Consider the following 17,663-nt stretch of genomic DNA (forward strand, 5'->3'; position numbering starts at 1 on the left):
TGTAAAATGGTCATGATTATTTTATTTTGTAACATTAATGGAAGAACACGAGCGTGTGGGGGGGGGGGGGGGCGGCTCGTGCATTTGCAATTCATATTGCCCTGCATGATTACATTAAGAGGGTGTTCTGTCATATTTGATTAATGTATCTTGTTTTCCTTAAAACCAGATTAAAATATGAAAACTGACAGAAATGAGGCCATTACAAAGAATTATCAATTTTTAATAATCTACTCAAGAGAGGAAAAATGAAGTGGCGTGCACAAAGGAGCCGCTTGGAAATTCAGCAATCAGGATTTTGCTACGTTTGAAATCAGTGTTATGTGGCAGGTGGGGACGAGGCGTCTGCGTTTTTAAGGGGCTTTGCTGGTACAGACACAATTAACGTGAAAGGCTCCGGCGTTAAGTGTGTTCGTGTGTCAGAGACGAAATGAAAAGTGTTATCGACTGCATAAAAGCACAAGCAGAGAAACCGAATTTTATATTTCCATATGTACATAACAAAAGCTGACAAGAATTTTACTTGAAAATATTCATTTAAAAAAAACAAGTAGCCCAGGACTCTGCACGAGTCCACTCTTGCCATTGTAAAAAAACTACAAATTTACCATGTATTATGTCATTACAAGGTATAAAAAGCTGTCACTACACCATTTCAAATTTATACCTAAAGAGTGCATATTAGTACCTCACAGCTACACTGATCCTAAATGGTACATATAAGAACATTTTCAAAGGGTACCGTCCCAGTGACAGCGTTGTACCTTTTTTCTGAAATTGCACCTTGTATACGAAAGCTGTATATAGACTAGAGAACTGACATAGACAATGTTTAACCTTGTGAAAACGAATGGCGAAAAATGCTCCTCTTCTCTCCCATCAAAGTTAATGGCTATATTTGGAACAAAGAGTGCGTGTATGGGTATAAACTAGGATTTCAATTCCAGTATCAGCCATTTAGCATGACCGTGGGTGACTGTGAATTAAAAAGGTGGTCCTTTATGTGCGACCCCTCTGTTCAAAAGGGTACATCCATAACTTATGTAGACAGCTCAGCCATTAGCCACCCGAGCCGGGCCACCTTTACATAATATACCCTATACTAATCACAGCAGATAGATCATACAGACCCCGGAACATATATTTTGGGATAAATATGATGCATTGTGCCTTTAATCGAAACCTTAACTACCTTTGGGCCTAAAATGTGGGTAGAGGTTACAGCAGAAAAATACAGCTCTGGAAAAAATTAAGAGACCACTTCAAATTAGTTGTTTTTCAGCATTGCTACATGCACGGCATTTCAACAAAAGCAAACCTCATAAGTAATGTTAAAAACACAAAAGCATTGTTAAAGATGAACAGCATGACAGCACACATGAAAGATGTGATTTAAAATTAGGGTAATAACTTTTGAACTTTCTTAAGTACATGTTAAAAGATTAGCATTGCATTGTTAATTAATATTTAAATTAATAGAACTTGTTTTCTTTGCAACACTAGGGGGCTAACAGCATCATTTTTGCAATTTTTGGATTGTATGCAAATATTTATAGTTTTGTTTGGAAGTTGGGAGAAATAATGTCAGTAGTTCCCACACTCTCAGAAATATGGGTACAAAAGCTGTCACTGGATGGGTATACCCTTTAGAAAGGTCATAATATGTACCAGATTAGGTACAGATATTAATACATTTGGTACCAATTATACCCTATAAAGGAAAACACCACCGTTTTTCAATATTTTACTATGTTCTAAGCTCAACTTAGATGAATTAATACATACCTATCTTTTTTCAATGCGTGCACTTAATCTTTGTTCAGTGCATCATGAATCTGTTAGCATTTAGCCTAGCCCCATTCATTCCTTAGGATCCAAACAGGGATCAATTTAGAAGCCACCAAACACTTCCATGTTTTCCCGTTTTAAAGACTGTTACAAAAGTAAGTATGGGGGCACAAAATAAAACGTGGTGATTTTTTAAGCGGATAAAAAATTAGAACTATATTGTATGGCGGAAGAGCACTTCGTTTGTAGCACGTCGACCAATATAGTTCTCATTTTTTATCAACTTAAAAAAATCACCACGTTTTATTTAGTGCCACCATACTTACTCGTGTAACTCTTCATGTAACAGTCTTTAAATAGGGAAAACATGGAAGGGTTTGGTGGCTTCTAAATTCATCCCTGTTTGGATCCTAAGGAATGAATGGGGCTAAGCTAAATGCCAACACATTCACGACACGCTGCACAAAGATTAAGTGCCCGCACCGAAAAAAGCCAGGCATGTATCAATTTGTCCAAGTTGAGGTAAAAACCCAGTAAAATATTGAAAAACTGTGGTGTTTTCCTTTAAGATACAAATTGCACTATTTAGGTACATATGTGTCTTTCTAAAAAGTTGTCACTGGGGCGGTACCTTTAAAAAAAAGTCTTAATATGTACCTTTGAGGTACCAATATGCACCTTTTGAATACAAAAGTGTACTTTTTGAAAAGGCACCGCCACAATTGACAACTTTTGCAAGTTCTTGTACCTTTTTTCCAAAGGATTTAAAATAAGTATTAAATTGTGGGTCTGTTTATTTATTTATTTTTTGATGTGCCATGTGCCTTCAATAAACAAATTAAACCTGTTAATAAAATAATTTACTTTTTTATTTACTCATTCCAAATATGACCCATTTCTTCTGTGGAACTGTCTTATGAAAACGTTGGCATGCTTTAACTGCTCTCTTACCAGTAAAAGTGGGTCTGTCAAGTTCAAAAAGCGCCAAAATGATCCTAAAGATCCTATGACTTGTGTCCTATACGTGTTGGCATATGATATGACTGGAATGAAGTGACTATTCAACATTTTTCTTGACAGTTGTGGTCACCGTTCATTTCCACTGTATGAAAATATATTAGACAGACATAAACATAATCATGTGAGTGAGAAATTTCTTTAAAACTGGCACTAGTTTAGACCTTTACATTACATGTAACAGCCATTGCTGTGGTATATGATATGACCTCACATTAAGAACATGAAAGCTGCCGTTTATCCCCCACTGATGTCCTTAGCTCACATTGACAAAGACAAACGCAAATGTACACATGTCTGCAAAAAGTTTCTGAACAGTGCAACAATCTCTTCTGTTCTGTTATTGGACAACAAACGAGAGTGACAAATTGTGATTCTGTGAATAGAAAACATGTGTGTTATAAAAGTACTCAAAGACTTTTTCTAAAACTGAAGCAGAATCAGCTGCTTCCACAGAGAAGCTGCTGAGGTCTGTATGGAGCCAACAGTAAGATCAGACACACGCTGAACTGTTTATCCTTCTGTAATTTGTTTATGTGCTCTAAAGAGCTTTTGGTTTTCATTAAAGCTGCCGATTTTGAGGCTGCACGTGCGCGCAGGATGCAAAGAGGTTTGATGTGTCATCAACATAGAAACATACGGACAAATGAGGACATTTGGTAAATTTGTCCGTTCGAGGGTATTTTAGTTTCTATATAAGTTGAACAAAGTAAATGTTTATTGTGCAAGCAATGATCACTCACAGTCTCCGATGAAGCATTTAAACCGCTCATTACTTTAGCCACATCCACTGCAGACACCACAACATATCTCAAGACACCAAAACTGAAAATATTATTATTTTAAAGACTGCTGAGGAGAGATTTTCATTAAAAAGACATATTTGTTCAATGATGAAGTCTCTGAACAATTATATATAATGTATATATGTTAGTGTTGTATATGCAGTATAAGAAGAGCTCAGATGCTAAAACCACTAAACGTTACCTTAGTCAAAAATGAGACTACCGGTAATGATATTAACCAGCATTTTGTATGATTTTCACAAAAGTTTAATGCCTTCCAGAAAATGTTCTTCTATAAATATATAAACATACAATATATCAAATAAAAGAACAGAACAGTTTCAAAAAATAAATTCATCCTATCTTAATTTGTGGGTCAATGACGTGACGTTAATTCTTTTGTGTCTGTATGGTTTAATAAAAGGAAAAAGAGTTAAAATTTCAAAATAAATTTGCAGATTACTTGCATACATTCTCTTTTTTGAGTCTAACATTTCTGTTTTTATTTCATTTTAAAAGAATATTTGGGGGATAATTGCAAAAATGTCAATGTGGTGTAACCAGTGTCAATTGTTGAAACTAGTATTTTTTTAATGAAAATATGAATAAAAAAATGTGGAATAAAATATAATCATCTAGTTTAGTGTAATGTGATTTTTTTACATACATTTTTACATCATTTGTCAAAAATTATTTAGAAAACAGAGCTCTTTTTACTATATGTCAGGACAAATATTACAAAAACGCATTAAAATTTACATTTAGAAATAATTGCATCAAGGTAGATAAAATGTTTAATATTTCTCATTCTTTTGCGCAATTGGCGGTAACACCATTTTCTTTCTTTTTTTTAACTTTCATAAGTATGGTGCAAATGTCATTTTTTTATTGCATAAAATTACCCTAAATACAATATGTGCACTGAAATAAACCTGACGCTTGCTTTTAAAACAAGTTTTTTTTAAAGATTTTTAAATTTCTCATCTTGCCAAACCGTTTTTGGTCACTGACCCTTGTTCGCTTTTTATCACCTCTAAAAAATTGGTAGGTTTCTTCAAAAATAAAAATTTGAGCATACAGCTGATATAATTTCATTTTTGTAAAAGACTTTTGTTAGAGACCAGATTCAGAACTGATCATGTTTTGGATCAGTGGATGCCTTAGTGTTTTATAAATTGGGAAAAATGTAGAGCGCCACCTAGTGGATAATAGCGGAAATGTAGATTGGCGTAAAAACTTGTCATTGGCAGGGAAGCATTTTCTCTTAATTGACAACATAACTCGTCAATGTTCATCAAATGCTGCTGTTATGTTGGTAGATTGACACATCATTTTTAGCAAAGTCCTCAAAGTCAGTCCCTCCAGAAAAACGCGATTAAGTGATCGCATAATTCAACGCATAGTCAGCTAAAGTCCGCATATTTATGCGGGGGGGGGCGCATTTTTTCAAATACGCCGCACTTGCGCAGCATAAATTGCAGATTTACGTTCGCAAATATTTCATAATCCCCGCATTTTCGTAGCAAAAATCACATATATCTTAGCAGAAAGTTGAAAATGTTGCCGTGGGAACGTTATGAAGTGACGTGATAATGTGACATGAACATCATTGAAAAGCTGCAAACAGTTTTTGCAAGTTCCAAGTTCATAGCATAAAATTTTATAAATATCCGGCATATTCCATCGCATTTTTTAAGAAAACTAAAAATGCTTTCTTATAAGTATAAATACATTATACTTTCTAAATTGTGTTTAAGATCAAAGATTTTTGTCCACAACAATCACAAAAAAAAAATTCTGGAAGGACTGCAAAGTGCATGGAAGATGACCATGGATCATATTCAAACTTTGTGAGAACTTGTATTGGACCTGAATACAACCTGAATGTGGTAGCCACATGCATCACAGCGCCCCCTAGTATGTGGTTCAGTTTCTTCATTTTAACATTCAGACTTTCATCGTTTGCAATGTTTCTAGTTTAATTTTAAGTGATCTTGCAACTGTCGTATCCAAAGAAGTTTTTCATCCAAAAAGCTTGCACACACTTAGAGGGTTTTGCAGCGAAGGACAGTAAAAAAATGAAACGACTAAAGTCACATTTGTAAAAAAAATAAGGCATTTCAATTACTGACTAATAACCTTTTCATTGCCATTAAAGTGAAATTACTCATTTCCAAAAAAACATGAAATATCTACATATATATACACACACAAACCTACACGTATGGCCCCTAACTTGAACGTTCAAACTCTTAATTGCATTTCCTCTACAGAAACGTACGCACACAAGTGGCCGCGTCATTTAGACCCATGACTCTCCTGTTCTCCCTTGTGTTTTATTTTTGAAATACCAAACCATTGTGTTGTTTTTATAAGCTAAATGCTTTAAAAGGTATAGAAGTCCCATGAAATAAGAGCAGGAGGATAATTGAACAGCTTAAAAACAGGAATCTAATTGTGCGGCCCCTCTGGGGGCCAATATTGAACTACCTTATAATAGGCCTGAGATATTCTCTTTGTGATTTATTGCCAAATCTCTGTATTTTTCAATACATTATACTTTCTAAATTGTGTTTAAATTGAGTGTGGAGGAGCTCGGGCCATTAGGAGATGCAGAAATGAAGATCATATTTAAATATTCATGCACCCTTTACCTTATTACTGAATCTGAACACTAACAAAATCAATATTAAGTGCAGTTTGACATAAATTTATTTATGAATTTCGACTTTCTAAGTAGTGTATTTTTTCACTCAAAAATTGCCAGTATAATGTAGTAATGATATCAAAACAGAGTGTCAGGGTGCATTAGGCAGCCGGGCTCACAAACCGCCACATAAAAAAAAACTCGGCCGCATCCACATAAAAGTGCTTACTTTGCACAACTGTCCCTTTTTACAAACATCACGCATTTTACTGCCCTGTGTCGCGCTTCTGCTTTGCTAAATGTGAGACTGAGGGAAAGATACAGTTGTCTTGTTTGCTCCAATGATAAGCTTGCGTTAAGCCCGCTCGTATTAGAGCTTTAATGCTATGCTGTGTACCAACTGATCAAAACAGATGCCCCTCCGTTGCTTCATCTGTCCTTATAACTCACCTTCCTTTGCTCTCAACGAGCATTCTCATTTACATAGCAATACCATGAATTAAAATGAACCGGGAGCGAGAGGGGCGGATGCGGTCGCAAACGCAAACTGCAGAATTGCTTTTAAGTCCCGTACCTGCTTCTGTTCTCGGGTTTTGTTAGTAAGTGCCTGCGCTTGCATATATTCAGGGAGAACAAATAGCACGTCAAATTTTGCATCCAGTGACATGCGGATGGCAACAAATGTCCTTTAACTGGAATGAAAAAGTCGTTCACGTTGGATTTTTATTTGTTTTTGGTCCTCGACGTTGAATGTCGAACATTAAACGGTTCTTTACTGGGCCAAAGCCATGTCTCTGGATACAAGATGATGCTGTAAAAGCAGAAAGGGCCGGAAAAAGCTCGGCAATCCGGAGCAGGAGAGCGAAGCCGTAAATCTCTGAGTCACAGCCTCCTCTGTCCTTTTAAAATCATCTAAACAGATTCAAAGAGCCTGATTCTGTATGAGGCTGTCTATAAGCACCACTTATAAAATCCTAATGCATTGCAAACGCAAAGAATGAAAGAGAAAAATAACTCAAAGGTTTCAAAACAGATTGATCTGTGTATGTGTGGAGACAAAACAAAAAAGCAGTAGTTGTTGAAAGTCTGCCGTGATTTACTGGAGGGTTTTAAAAACCCATAAAATAGCTTGACAAGCACTCTGTGTTTACATATTTGCTTTAAAACAGGAAGTTTGGGTGGGACACATCAGTGTTTTAAATAGCCAATATACCCATGTTTACTAATTGCTAAATGTTGCCAGACAGAGACAGGCGGTATAGGATGCAGGACATTATTATGTTTAAATGCATTTCATTGGATAAAAATTTGCATATGCCATGGAGCGCAAGATCAGTCACCGATATTATGGTTAAGTTGTTGCATGGTTGGTTTGCCTTTCAATGGCGGCTCGTGACTGCTCATCCGAGGTGCGCAAATTTAAAAAATATGTGTTCGGAGTGTCATGTGTGTTGCTCCTGTTTTCAAAATATGTGTTTGTTGCGTCATGTGAACCATGTCCATCACGTGTTTTGTCAAAATAAGTGCCTGCTGCACACGCATCAAAACCGTTTAAGATAAAAGAGACGCTCACGTTCACAAAACACACACAAGACACTCCCTTAACAGTAAACTCTGATTATGCATGAGATTATGCAAGTATCTGGCAAACCCGAGCGTCTCTTTTATCATAAACCCTTTAGACGCGTCTGCAGCAGGCACTTATTTGACAAGACACGCAATGAACATAGGATCATTTTAAATATTACACAAATGACGGGCTACATACATGTTGTGATGAACTTCGCATCGAGCGCCCTCGAAAAAAGAAGTCACCGGCTGCCACTGTTGCCTATATTTTCCCAAACCATGGGTTAAAACAATTCAGCATTTTTGTGTATAATACACTAGCATTACACACTACACACTAGCATATGGCTTCGAAACAGGCCCAGATTGGCCATAGGGAGGACCGTGAAAATTCCCGGTGGTCCGGTCTGTTTATTTTTGCCGCGCGTCAGATTTAAAATAAACTTTAAAAAAATAAGCACGTCTTGATACGAACAGCCTCTAAAAGGAAAAGGATGTATTTTTTTTAATCCAAGTCATAGATGTTACAATGATTCGTCTATGAATAGTCATCGTTTATTGCAAAAGGAACAAAAATCTATTTGATGCAAAACAACATTTTGAAAGTCCATTATAGTTGTTCTTTTTTTGACACAAAGGCCTTTCTTACGTTACTTGGCAATATGCATAATATAAGTACAAAAAAATTAAGATAAGGATTCCCCATGCTTCTGTATTGTATATTAGGGGTTTCCAAACTTAATCAACCCAACAGCCCAGCAAACACAGAATGATACCCTGACGTTTGTTTTTGGTTATCTTTTGGTTATTTTTTGGGAACCAAATTATAACGTTCTGGGGACGTTCTTTTTAGTAATTTTTTGCAACCATAAAATAACGTTCCCATAACGTTGCAGGGTGGTTATTTTTAAATAACCTAAAAATTACTTGTACAGAACGTTCTCTAATGGTTCTTTTTTTGGAACTATAAAATAACGTTCCTATAACATTACAGGTTGGTTATTTTAAAATAACCTAAAAATAACTTATACACAACGTTCTTTAATGGTTATTTTTTGGTTATTTTTTAGAACCATAAAATAGCGGTCCCATAACGTTGCAGGGTGGTTATTTTTAAAATAACCTAAAAATAACTTATACACAACGTTCTTTAATGGTTATTTATTGGTTATTTTTTAGAACCATAAAATAGCGTTTCCAAAACGTTGCAGGGTGGTAATACAATGTGTGATGTGTTGAAGGGTAACATTAAATTAACTTAAAAATAACATTTCTCTAATGTTATGAGAACGTTATGAGAACGTTATTCTAACGTTGGGGAAACGTTAAGCTAACCTAAAAATTACGTTTAATTTCTGAATAGAAAACTTTCCTTGCTAACCAAAAACAAACCTTGAAAAACAACGTTATAGGAATGTTTTTAGAACAAAAAACGAATGTTAGAAAAACGTTTTGGGAACCAAAAATTGTTAACTGGGAGGTAATCTCAAGACCAAATTTTTTTAGAAATAGAAATATAGAGGAAAACGCAAACATATTTGTTCCCTTTCAGTAGTTTTTTAGGTTTACTTGACTAATGTTAAAATACTTTATGGTAGGGCTTTACGCACTGATTTCGAAGTGATATTTTTGAAAAATACAATGAATTGGCAAGGCTGCAGAGAACGGTGCAATATTGCAGACTTATATACTACTGAGGATTTCATGATATTATTTTAATATAGTCAGTCGTGAACTAAAGTGGCCCCGTCTAAGGCATAAAACTCCAGTGCTGAAAATGAGTCCCACTCCGGCCCTGCTTCGAAACCAGTATGAACTAAACCCCACAGTATTGAAGCAGTGAAATGTATGCTTTGAAAGCTAAAATACATGCCTAGCTGCACATTGACCTCAGTTTGGCCACAGATAGCTTCTGCAAACGGCCTGTCAAGAATACCATCTTTTCCTTGATCTTCAGGTGTCTTTGTGTACAGTCATGTTAAGGTCAGACCTGTGATGTGAGCAACCTAGATCAGACACCAACTCACCTGGTGAAGCAGATAAAGACCAAAACAGGTCATAGACACCCAAGATCCAAGCGATAGGCCGAGACAGAACAAAAACAAACCGAGTCCGCCTCTGTCCACTCGGCTTACGTCCATGTTGCCTTTAGCTGACCTAAAATAATGATCGTACGAAACACACATAGTTAAAAACTGTGTTTTAAAGATGCGCATCAGTCAAAAGCTTTATTATCTTAAGATGTGCACATATAAAAACGAGACGATGATGTTACTGCTGTGTTTGTGAAAAAGACAACAGTGGAGGATCCTTCAATCAACCTGGTTAGTTTCTCCTTATATTTATTTTCTCATGAAAACAGAAATTCCTTAAAAGGTGTGCTAACCCGATGAAATAGTGACATCATAAAACAAGACGAACGCCATTACAGAGAGATAACCCGCCCCATTTTAAAATATCAAGACAGAACTGGCTCCCTTTTCATCACGTTGGCCCATTTTTCTCGCCTGCTCCATAAGCATTAGAGAAGGGGAGCGATATGTCATTACTGTAATACAAGATAAAAGTCAAAAGTTGGACTCTTGCTAGGATTAGCAATAAAGAAGCGAATATAATTCTCAGGAGAGCTTGCCGAGCAGAAACCAGGCCTCTAAACATCAGTCAATTTATATTAGAATTTCCATACATGCATTTGCTTGTTACTGTCAATATGTAAAAATGGTGCTTACCGACAAATAAAGCATAATGTACTCAAGGCGGCGCATCAATAACTGCATTCAAGCTTTAAAAGAAAATGCAAAAAGGGGGAGAGCGCAAAGATGACTCGTGTGAAATATATAACGCATTAAACACGAAAACGTCAGAAAAATAAAGTTGGCTCTTCGCCTGCCTGACAGAGCCCCCATTCATCTTAGTGGAGAATGTGGCTCAACGGCAAATAAATAGCATCCTGTCACCCCCCGTATTTCATTGAGTTACCCGGTCGGTTTGCGCGTTATGGACGACTCTCATAGCCGAGACCTCCAGGAAGACGCGTAAGAGGCCCGTGAGTGTTATGAGAAATTGAGAGAAGCTCGGGAGAACAAAGCTCGCCGTGAAAGATTGCTAAGATATCTCGGATATCAGGCAAACCAAAACCAGTAAAAAAGTGACAGTCTCTGTCGTTTTTATGATTTCACATGGTCATATATAATGCATAAGAGGAAAGTGGGTAAGCTAGACAGATGTAGCTCGCCGACCGCAATGGAGTGGTTGGAACTGAAACATGATTGACTGCTATCCTGCACATAAACTACTCTCTGTCTGAAACAGAGGTCAGCTGGGTTGAAGAAGTGATGCCAGAGGAATTGGTTTCAAAGCTTTGTTTGCAGAAACTATCACTATTAACTCTATTATTGCTGTTAAAACTCATTGAACATACATTATTATATTTGCATATGCTGATTGCATATGAGAGAATACATGCATTAGCTAACATGAACTATCAACGAGCAATATATGTTTACAACATATATTAATCTTTATACGAATAGAATTATTTATCATTAATTCATTTAAGTTACATTTGCATTCATGCATTTGACAGTGCATTCAAGCTTTTATCAGTGTCTTGTCTTCCTAAGTTAAAAAATCGAACCCACAACCTTTCTAACAATGCTTATCCAACTGAGCTACAGGAACACAAATGAATAGTTCATTGTGTGTTACTTCATATTAACAAATGTTAGATAAAATGATGATTTTAAATTATAATATATTTATAGTATTATATTTATTTTATTTATGTATTTATCCCATATATATCAATACTATATATATATATATATATATATATATATATATATATATATATATCAATACTATATATATATATTTTTTATATATATATATATTTTTTATTTATTTATTTATTTCTTTTTATTTATTTATTTATTTATTTATCCCATATATATCAATACTATATTTATGGTAAACTCCCCTTCCACTTGAGCAATTGGAAACTGCAGGGTCTCTTAAACCTAAATGAAATTAAATAAATTGTAAAGAAATTAAGTCTTTTTACTTCATTCTGCTCAGAAACGCTCAAGTGTGTTTAGGGTCAAAAGAGGTCACACTAAACACCAACGATGCCTAAAGAAGACATTTAGTCCTGAAAATTAATTTTTTTGTACATATTTCCTGTATTTTCTGTTTGTATCTTAATAAAATACATTGAAAAATAAATATGGATGTACATTAAAACTTCAAAAACAACAAGTCTGGTGGTGGGGGTCTAAGACTTTTGCACAGTGTATATAAATATAGTATAATGTAGATTAAACGCAGTGAGGACTTTTAGTACTACACAGATTTTTCTTTAGTCTAATTTTATGAATTTAAAAAGAAATAAAATGAATAGAAATAAATAAATTAAACACAACTGAGATCCTGAGCTAATATCAAGCTTGTAGCAATACAATTTCCCTTTGTAAATGGTAAATGGCTTAATAATACCAAATCTACCTGTATAAACTCTGTGACATATGTCCGTCTAGCACAGATATTTAGCGTGCAGAGGTTGCTGTGCGTCTGATGTCGGTGAACTCCAATGCTTTTTCCGGCATTTGCTCCCGCAGGTCTGACATTCAAGATCTCTCAATTATGTATGAACAGCAAGCAATATCCTTTACCGTCATGCCCACACAACATATTTCATCTTCCCAGGCACAGATGCCCAATCAAATTCTCCACGTAATTATGATGACTTATTAAAAATGAGCCCAAACACGTTATTAGTAAGATTATAGTTAGTCTCAGTGGTCAAAATTATTTCATTCATTAAAACTGAATCTATTTTTAAGTCAAACAGAATAGACGAGTGCTCACTGGAATCCCGTGGCAACAGGTAAAACCCTGAGAAACACACACAAGAGCACAGGTAGGCCTATAAGTAAAATATCAAAGTGTAAACTTGACATAATTTCTGAATGGTGGAGAAACAGCTTAGAAACTGTTTAAAGAGGACATTTCACAAGACTTTTTTTAAGATGTCAAATAAATCTTTTGTGTGCCCAGAGTACATATGTGAAGTTTAGCTCAAAACCATATAGATAATTTATTATAACATGTTAAAATTGTCACTTTGTAGGTGTGAGCAAAAATGTGCCGTTTTGAGTGTGTCCTTTAAAATGCAAATGAGCTGATCTCTGCACTAAATTGCAGTGGTGTGGTTGGATAGTGCAGATTAGGGGCGTTATTTTCCCTTTCTGACATCACCAGGGGAGCCAAATTTCAATTACCTATTTTTTCGCATGCTTGCGGAGAATGGTTTACCAGAACTAAGTTACTAGGTTGATCTTATTCACATTTTCTAGGTTGATAAAAGCACTGGGGACCCAATTATAGCACTTAAACATAAAAAAGTCAAATTTTCATGGTATGTCCCATTTAAGTTATTTTAACTTTATTTTTTATAATTTATAGCAACTCTATACTAGTCAAGAAAGTTACGCTGCTATTATTTATACTATATGATATATAATATTTATATTATTTAATGAAATTACATTGTGTTTAAGAAAGTCATATAGATTTGGAACAACAAGAAGGTGTGTACCTGTAAATAATCCTTTTTTTTTTCAGGTGAACTACTATTTTAAGTTTTTGTCTATGATATGTGCTTATATATTTGCTACAATCAAGCAAAACGCAAAGGTGTGACTCACAAAAATTCATAAAACCGCAAACAGGCTTTTCATGGCCTTTTCTCCAGGTTGTATAAATGGTCTTTTTGTGACTGTGGTTTCCCCGCACATAAAGTACAGCCACATCTTGGGAATACACAGCTCAGTGGAGGGAAAACATCTAAAACAACATGTTTATCTGCCACACAACATGCAGCCATTAAAAATACATGAGGCTACCATCCATTATTCCGTCTCCGAACGGCAAAATCTACATTAAGCTTGAAGAATCCTTCTGTTTTAGGATAAATAAATAAAACAGGCACTTAGAGATTCCTCTTGCTTTTTATGGAGAAGGGAAACGCAGAGGAGCCATCCTGTTGTAGGAAATGTGAGGAGCTTTCCAAACACGAATGAATAAATCAAAACGTTTGCAATTACGACCTCGCATCTTTTCTGTTAATTCAAATGATTTTGCCACTTTTCTGAGAAAGTGCTTTTAATTTTTAAATAACTTGGTACTTTTTCAATGCCCAGGTGCCGTCTGCTGTTATTTCTAACCCGAATCTTGTCGGTTGCGATTTGGGCGTAAATTCTTTAATCGGAAGCAGCATCAGTCTGACGTGAAAAAAACTTAAAGATTTAGCAACAAGAAGCGAATGGAGAAATGCATGCTGAAACAAGGAAAAGCAGCACGACAAACACAAGTTTTCCTGTAAATATTTCATGTCTCTCGCATCTGACAACTTCTGTCCTGTTTTCCAGCCTCAGCATTTATGCTTTCAACATTGTGTGTTAAATTTTTGAGAGATCTGTCGAAATGGATGTAACAGACATTTAATTAAAATTCACAAAATGCCAACAAAATTTGTTAAAGAGGCTTTCGGCTTCAAAGAAAGAAGTACATACTTCAGCATTGTTTTGGGCAATTTAAGCTTTAAAAAAAGTACTACGAAAATAACAAAATAAAAAAGGCAAAACATACTGTAAACAGTATTTGTTTCATATGCTAACTAACCAGTCAAACTCGAACTTACACTATTACAAATGTGTGGTTGCATGGTTCAGTATATATTCACTCTGTAAATGCTTGGGCTATTTTTGACCCATCTTGGGATAAATATTGGACAGAACACACCGCTGGGTTATTACAGGTTGCATAACAACAACCCAACATTGGGTAATTTTTAACCCAGCATTATTGGCTAAATTTTAACCCAGCATGTGTTTTGCCTAATTTTTACCCAACATGGGTCAAATATAACCCAGCCTGATGCTAGGTATTAAAGAGCACTTATTGTCCGATTCACTTTTTAAAATTTCCTTTGGTGTGTATAAGTACATGTTAACGTTATGCAAAAATTACAAACCCACTGTGATTGGACGTCCATGTGAAAACTGACACTGACTAGCTGAGAAAAAGATAAAGGCAACAGTTTACTTCCTGGGATTGGTGATGTAGATAAGACCAACATTATCATATTTCCTCCCGCTTCGGATTCAGACTGTAAGTTAACTCCTGTAAGCAACCGAATCTTTCAAATATGGTAAGGAGCGTCACATTGCCGGCTGACTTCAGAGGTATTCAGGCCAATCACAACGTTCAGATTAGCTGGCTAATCAGGGACAAAGCTTTTCAAATAAAAAATGTACGGTATGTGGAAAACAATGTGTTTTTTAACCATAAATCACGCAAACACATTGTATTATACCAAATACACAAAATAAAGTTTTTTTAGCAATGAAATAGGTGCTCTTTAAACCCCATTCCACAATGTTAGAAAAAATGCTTAATGGTCCCAAGCTGTCACTGGGGCAAAACACTTTAAAGAGGTCCTAATATGTACCGTTTATGTACAGATATGTATACATTTGGTATCAATATTTAACTTTAATGTACTAATGCTACGTTCACACCAGCCACGGTAGAGGCGTCAAGCGAGAGTGATTTTAATGTTAAGTCAAAGTGAAGAAGCGATTAAGCCTTATTTGAGCATCTGGCGCGGTACCGCGAATGGTGCTTTTTGCGCATTTTGCTTTTGACACAAATTTGCGGCTCGAGTTGAAAAATTTTAATTTTGGCGGATTTTCGCGCTGCGCTAACCAATCAGGAGCCTGCTTGCTGCTGCGGCAGCAGCCTCGCCCGGAGTCACTCATTCAACATGAAGGAACGCTTGATATTGTCCGTAAAAAAAAGGACCTCGCTTGGAAGAGTGTCAGTGAGGACATTGGGCAACCTGGTAAGTTGTAAATACACATTTTACTTTTGAGTCACATGACGTTTATCGACCCGCAGCATTCCCGCTGTTTTTAAACTATTTTCCCCCTATAGTAAGGTGACCAAATACAAACCGGTAACTCTCTCAAAAAATGCACAATCAACACCAGCCATCTTGCAAACAGACAACCGCATAGCACTTGCCCATTCCCACAAGAAGCGGATTTCGCCTCTGATGCGTGTCAAATGCTTGCTTTTTTATGCATTCATACTGTTCAAGCAGCAAACTAGGCACGGTAGACGCGATTTTGATGACTCAAACGTGGCTGGTGTAAACGCAGCATAAGGTGCAAAGGTACTCTAGATACTTGCGTTTCACACAGTTTTACATATTCGACTCTATCTATGTTATATATCATTGATTTTGGATACATTAGGTATATATTTCAGATAAGTGTTACATTAAAGAGAAGCAACGATGTTGGTAGCACTAACAGGGTTGTTTTTGGTAAAACTTTAAGTGCAGTAACAAGCACGCTTCAAATAATTAGCTTTCCAAATATGAATGACACCTCTGCCCTGCTCTCGTCATTAATGGGCAGTGGGCATAGAGTAACCTACAAACAACAACTTTTCATCCAGTGTAATTGCAACATAATGTAATACATGTAGTGGAATGACCTCCAAGTAAACTTGTATTTACTTTGCAGCTGTTAATGACTAAAGCTTTGATTAGCTCCTTTCTTACAAGACGAAGATCCAAGACCTCACGCTTTGTTTTGTTCTGAAGTCGAATAAGAGCTTTATATCCATCGATGCAAGGATAGAAAAGCCAATCTCTTAATTAAGATGCGCCATTTAACCGTTCACAGCCAAAGTAAAGTCATTTGTTGAACCCTCTCTATTAATAGCCTTTAAATTCATAGGAAAATCTCTTTCCTAGTTTCTCTCTCTCTCTCTTTTTCTCGAGCTTGTTTAAAGACATCTTTGTCAGGCTCTGACAAGGCTCCTGTTTTAAGTGCATTAGTACAGAAATATGCAGTAGCACTGAAATGCGTATGTGAATAAACATGGAATGTATTAAATTAATGGGCTCTTTTGCCTCAGGGCAAAATGAAGGAAGGACCCCCCATGAGTTCATTTTTCACGGCTTTGGTTATGCTTTCAACACTCTAATTGAATTTCAATGTAGGTTTTAAAAACTCTTTATTACACTAACTCTTGATGTAAATTGTATGTGATCTATCAGGGGACATTCACCCATTAAGTAAATTCATGACATGCTCTTCTGGTTTTATCTTGTCTGTGTCATTATCATTTTCTCTCATGACTACGCTATTATTTGTGATGGCCAAACTAATACATACATCTTATATTTCAAATTGACTAATAATCGCAAAATATTTCTCACTTCTGTTGCTCCTGTACTAAAAACCGATTGGAAGCCCTGTACGCTATTGGATAATAGCTATCTGCCAAATGCATAAAAGTGCAATTCTGCATTTAAAACTAAGAGTCCGTTTACACTATTTTTATGCGGTGTGGCTATTTGTTTACGTGATTGCATTTTGGGGTCCTGAAAACCTTTTTAAGATGGTTTCAAAGTGCTAGCTTTTGAAAACGACACCTTGACGCCTCACCTGTGATGCCTGTGACATCATGCACGAGTATAACCAAACCACTATGGCAGCCAGGACTGTGTTTCTTTTTTTTTTGTAATTGAAGTCTTTATTTATTTTAAAAATTTTAACAAAAAAAACAAACAACAATATAAAAAAAAAAAATTTAACAAAAAAAAAAAAAAAAAAGGACAGCTTTAAAACACGATTAATTCACATTTACATTTTTGGCCAGTCATCAATAATCGTTACAGTCAAATTATAAAGTGCCTATATATGTAACCCTACAAAATAATAGACTTAGTCAAAAGAATCAATCAATCTCAATCAAAAATTCGTCCCCAAGATTTGTCAAAT

General features: G+C 35.8%; 1 protein-coding gene across 1 annotated transcript in view; it reads right to left on the reverse strand.

Annotated features, from left to right (window-relative positions):
• The window catches only part of casz1 (castor zinc finger 1), a 293,559-nt gene that overhangs the window by 265,017 nt on the left and 10,879 nt on the right, over positions 1-17,663 (reverse strand). The window contains exon 2 of the mRNA XM_073875363.1: positions 9,834-9,963. The gene's annotated coding sequence lies outside the window, so the exon portion shown is untranslated. The remainder of the gene's footprint in view (positions 1-9,833; positions 9,964-17,663) is intronic.

The sequence above is a fragment of the Misgurnus anguillicaudatus genome, chromosome 13, assembly GCF_027580225.2.
Source record: "Misgurnus anguillicaudatus chromosome 13, ASM2758022v2, whole genome shotgun sequence".
NCBI classification, from domain to species: domain Eukaryota; kingdom Metazoa; phylum Chordata; class Actinopteri; order Cypriniformes; family Cobitidae; genus Misgurnus; species Misgurnus anguillicaudatus.